This window comes from Arachis duranensis, chromosome 6 (assembly GCF_000817695.3).
Source record: "Arachis duranensis cultivar V14167 chromosome 6, aradu.V14167.gnm2.J7QH, whole genome shotgun sequence".
Classification (NCBI taxonomy): domain Eukaryota; kingdom Viridiplantae; phylum Streptophyta; class Magnoliopsida; order Fabales; family Fabaceae; genus Arachis; species Arachis duranensis.
In genome coordinates this window covers 34,372,219-34,376,915 of record NC_029777.3, presented here as the reverse complement: position 1 = coordinate 34,376,915, position 4,697 = coordinate 34,372,219, and the positions used below count along the sequence as shown (strand labels likewise).

Genomic DNA, 4,697 nt, shown 5'->3' with positions numbered 1-4,697 from the left:
GTGGCGAGCACGTTATCCCAGAGGGTTCCCATTTATATGTGCCGAAAGGCAACATTTCCATGGGAATGTGTCGGGTTGCCAATTGAACCGACAATGTGATATCACAGCCAATAGGACAGACATCCATCATTTGCATTTATGTGACATTGTTTGGGTATGCATATTATAATTGGTTTTCCTTTGTGAATACTTATGCTAACTGCTAACTGCTATATTTGTTGTAATTGCTATTGATTGTGTTCGAACTACATTATTTGTGATTGTGTTTGATTGGTTGGTTTATGATGAATTGGTTGATGATTGAGTTGTTTGGGTCGGGGGCTGTGTTGGATTGGATGGGCTTGAGGCCATGGTTGGTATGTTGAGTTCTAGTTCTGTATAAAGTATCTGACTGGTTCAGTATAGACTTAATAAACCTATGCTTGGAATGGAATGATCATTTATACCGCGTAGGTAACTGCTTTCATGGTTGTGATCTAGAAAAGTATGAAAAATCAAACTCTTACAGTATAGACTTAATTGAACCTATGTTTGGGACATGTTGGTCATTCATACTGCCTAGGAAAAACTTTTCAGATTTCACAAGAAAGGAAAAGTGTAACACCCTAATTAGCCTAAGCCTTACCTCGCGTTGTAAAGCCAAGGTTAATCAGAGATTACGACAGTTCTAAACTCAAACATAATATATATATATATATATATATAGAAAGAATAGTATAATCTAGAAGCCCGATGAAAGATATAGCTCAAAAAACAGAATTTCGAAGCACAAAAGTACTAACGGAGCTACTAGCTTAAGGCATAAGAAACAGAGAAGATATAACAAAAGATAAGTATATAATATCATAGGGAACTAGTCACGACTCGCGGAGTTTAAGCCGGCTAGCCATATACTGATATACAAAACCATACAGTGAAAACAGCTTATACAATTTTTGTTCTCTCAAATACATGCCTCTAGGCAAAACAAAATACAAAAGGAGAGATGTATAAACAAAATAAACCAAAAAGAACTCAAAATGACCCAAGATTCTCCGCTCCTGTCACCAACCAAAGCAACTCACCGAGATGCGTTGCGACCTGCATCTGAAAAATACAACAACAATATGGTATGAGAACCGGAGGTTCTCAGTATGGTAACAGTTCCCAGTGATATAGGATATAAGACCCCGGGACGCCAAAGGCAATCCTAAGCTTCATATCTATCACAAGATTCAACTTAAAGCATTATAAAACATTTAAGCATAATATACCAACTTGACTTAAATAAACCAGGTTATCTATCTTAAGGAATTTCTATTCTAACCAAACACCGCTGTCCCACAGCCTTCACCAACCGATCCTCCATGCGATTCCATCGCCACCGCCTTCCGAACCTCCTCAATTCCAGCAGAAAACACAGATAATGTTCAAAGCAAGTAAAGCACAAGTAGTAGCATATATGGCAAATAATTTAGATAGCAAGTAAGCATGTTATTCAATTAGGCAAACCATTACAAGTAGACAAAGCATACAAGCAAATAGGAAATGCATATGATGAATGCCTGCCCTACTGGCTGTGATATCACATTGTCGGTTCAACTGCCAACCCGACACATCTCCATGGAGATGTCGCCCTTCGGATTTCTTATATGGGAACCCCCGAGATATAGTGCCCGGATCACTGTCCAGGTACCGGCGCCTGCTCGCCCTATAGATCCGAAGGGATGCGAGCGGGATATTCTTGCCTCAGACCTCACATCTCAACGTAAGCGGGATTAAACACCGTCCTTACGCCGCCGCCGCTACCTCAACAGGCGGGATTAACCACCGTCCCCGCCAGGTGCATAGCGTCTCAAAATATCATGTAAAAATATTATTTCAGTGGTTTTCAAAAGTATTTTCAGCATACATATATCCATCACTTAAATCCGAGTCTCCGACTCATCTCAACCACTGTCCCTTTATAACTCAGTTTCCAAATACCAAAAGTCTATCATTTCTCATCTCATATACCAATCATCCTTCACCTAACGTCAAACCATTCTCAGCACGCCAGAAACCTAGGCCTCCGTTTTCTAATTTACCTTAAAATCATGTACTAGAGCCCTTAATTTATATCCCATGTTCTAATACTCAAAACTAGGCCCAAATGTTTTAAAATGGTGTTATAGAAGCTTACAACCTTATTAAAAAGGCAAAATAGTTGAAAACAAATAAATTTTTTGAGAAACAAGACGTGTGTACCCGCACAATTCAGAAATCATGAAACTCTACAACTTTGTAAAATTTCAGATTTTTAACACCAACTTTGAATGATCGTAACTTCCTTTACAAAATTCCAATTTTCACAATCTTTATACTGATTCAAAGAGTTTTCAAAGATCTTTAATTCTAAACAATTTTCAATCAATTTTGAAAATCGAGGCAAAAGTTATGATCGAACAAAGTTCACCAAAAAATCAATTTCCAACTTCACAATTACCACCCTATCTCACCATACCCATACCAAATCATACCAAACCATCCAAAGCTCCATTTTTCATCAAAATGTACCTGTTATAGCATAATACATCAACCTCACCACATTTTCCTCCTCATTTCATTATTCTCAATTCCAACATTAACTATATAACACATATGATCAAAATCACCATCAAACCCACCATTTCTTAAATCATAACACTACAATCATCATAAGAACCAACTCCCAATCCATACAATCATTCAACATCATCATATCATTATAATTCATCACAATCAACTCAACATTCATCAATTTATCAACATTTAGCACACCAACCATCATTTTAGTTCAACCTATCCTATTGGTCACTAGCCTATGTGTCCGTGAATATTATATACTACATAGAGGAAACCGAAACCATACCTTGGCCGATTCCCTTTATGCACCCAAACTCAAAATGAGCACCAACAAGCTTCCAACCACAATCCAAGCTTTCAAATCCACTCCAACAAGCACAAATAAGTTCCAAAAGCTCCCAAAGCCACAATAATCAAACTATATACATATAAATCACCACAAATCAACCTAGGGTTCAACATAAGTATAATCTCACAAGGGTTTAAGAGCTTTTACCTTTCCCAACAGATTTGATAACACAAATCCAAAGCTAAGCAAGGATTAGAGCAAACCTAAACATCCAAAATCACAAAAACCCATTTAACCCAAAACTCTAATAAAACCCGAAATTTTGAAGAGCAGAACTGGAAGGATTTCGTGATTACCTTGAGTGTATTTATATGTTGGGCTTGGGCCCAACTTGGGTCCGGTCCAACCCGTTAGCGTTTTTAGCCCGTTTGGCCTAACTTCGGGCCAAATCTTTAAAATTAAAGCTCGGTTTTCCATTTCTAATGTTTTTATAAGGTTTTTGATGGTTTTCACTTTTCTCGTGCGGTACCAGGCAGACTTGAACCGATTCAACCGGTTCAATTGCCGGTTCGCAATTTTTCACGATTTTTCGTAGAAAGCACATTTTCTGACTCAGAAAGACCCACTGAGTCCAAAAATCACCTTTAAATCCTCAAATTCTCTCTCTAACCTTTCGGAATCTAATTTGGGCAATTAATTCACTTAATTAACCGGTTGATTCGTTGCGGTTCTTACAAAAAGGGTCTTGCTTTAAAATATTTGAGAAATTTACCAAGTCTTCAAAATGGATTTTCTGGATTTTGAATGTGAACCTAAGGTTTTTGGAAAGACTCATAAGACGAGCAATGATCACTGTACTCTAAAAATAATTTTATTTTACGTATCTTGTTATAGCAATTTTTGTAATCCTATAGTGAGAACAAGTGAGGACGACGTTCTCACTCCCCTACAGGTTATTCCTTTTCAGGGTATGGATGACGAAGCTGATGACGGAAAAATCTAATTCTGTACAAACTCACCGGCAAGTATACCGGGTCGCATCAAGTAGTAAGACTCACAAGAGTGAGGTCGATCCCACGAAGATTGACTGAATCAAGCAATTTTAGTGAAGTGATTAGTCTAGTTAAGCGAATATTGATGAATTGAGTGAAATTGGATGGACAGAATGTAAATTACTAGGAATCTAAACTGCAGAATGTAAATTAACTAACACTTAAATGGCAAGAAACTTAAATTGCTGAAACTTAAAGTGCAAGAAACTAAAAGAGCAGAAAAATGAGTGCAGGGAAGTAAATAACAAGACAAATTAACTGAAAATTTTAATCAGAGAGATCTAAAGTGAATAAAATCAGAAGAAATGATTCATCAGGGATTGGAGATATCATAATCCTTCATGAATCAATTAAGTCTCAACTTTTTTCTCAATAATTTTGATAGATCTATGGCAGATTGAAGCTGATTGGGTCCCAATTCTTTGGTAATCCAATCTCTCTAATCACAATCAACCTTGCCAATTCCTTGATCTAGTTGTCATGAGAAGAGGTTAAGTACATATCTCTCATCTATAAGCCACACTATCAGGATCTCAATCCCGAATGGTATTGATCCAGAGAGTGGTGATGGATAGAACTTCAGTCCTAATGAAGGTGATTCCCCTTCCGAGGCTCACACCCACATTCACTGAATTAATCCCCCTTCCAGAGTGAATAATTCACAGTCAAAACAGATGATACCCAATAGCTACCAAATTGAATTGAGAAGAAGAGATTCATTGATTTATTATAATTACAATAGAGCTCCTCCCCCTAATGAAGTTTGGGTTTAG

The 4,697-nt window shown here is 37.3% G+C and overlaps 1 long non-coding RNA gene across 1 annotated transcript; it reads right to left on the bottom strand.

Moving 5' to 3' along the window:
* Positions 1-939: 939 nt before the first annotated feature.
* LOC107493555 (uncharacterized) lies at positions 940-3,137 on the bottom strand. The gene is made up of 3 exons (XR_001592989.3): positions 3,080-3,137; positions 2,870-3,001; positions 940-1,086 (listed from the first exon to the last, which is right to left on the bottom strand). It is a non-coding gene; the product is annotated as an uncharacterized LOC107493555 (long non-coding RNA).
* Between the last annotated feature and the right edge of the window lie 1,560 nt (positions 3,138-4,697).